Consider the following 235-nt stretch of genomic DNA (forward strand, 5'->3'; position numbering starts at 1 on the left):
GGGGGGGTGGGGCTACAGCGTCCGGGGTGGCGACAAGGAAAGACTGGTGCCAGGTGCTGGCTCGAAAGCTAAGGGGCTGAGAAGCCACTACGGAAATAAAGATCGCAAAAAGGCTATCACCATCCGTGAGTTATTAAATATTTTGAATCACCACCAACTACTAGGTAAAAATTGAGCACGATACTGGGATTTTTTTGTTGTTTTAGTTGAACGCTAAGGTTTTAGTACCAACTCC

The sequence above is a fragment of the Mesitornis unicolor genome, unplaced genomic scaffold (assembly GCF_000695765.1).
Source record: "Mesitornis unicolor isolate BGI_N332 unplaced genomic scaffold, ASM69576v1 scaffold46688, whole genome shotgun sequence".
NCBI lineage: Eukaryota > Metazoa > Chordata > Aves > Mesitornithiformes > Mesitornithidae > Mesitornis > Mesitornis unicolor.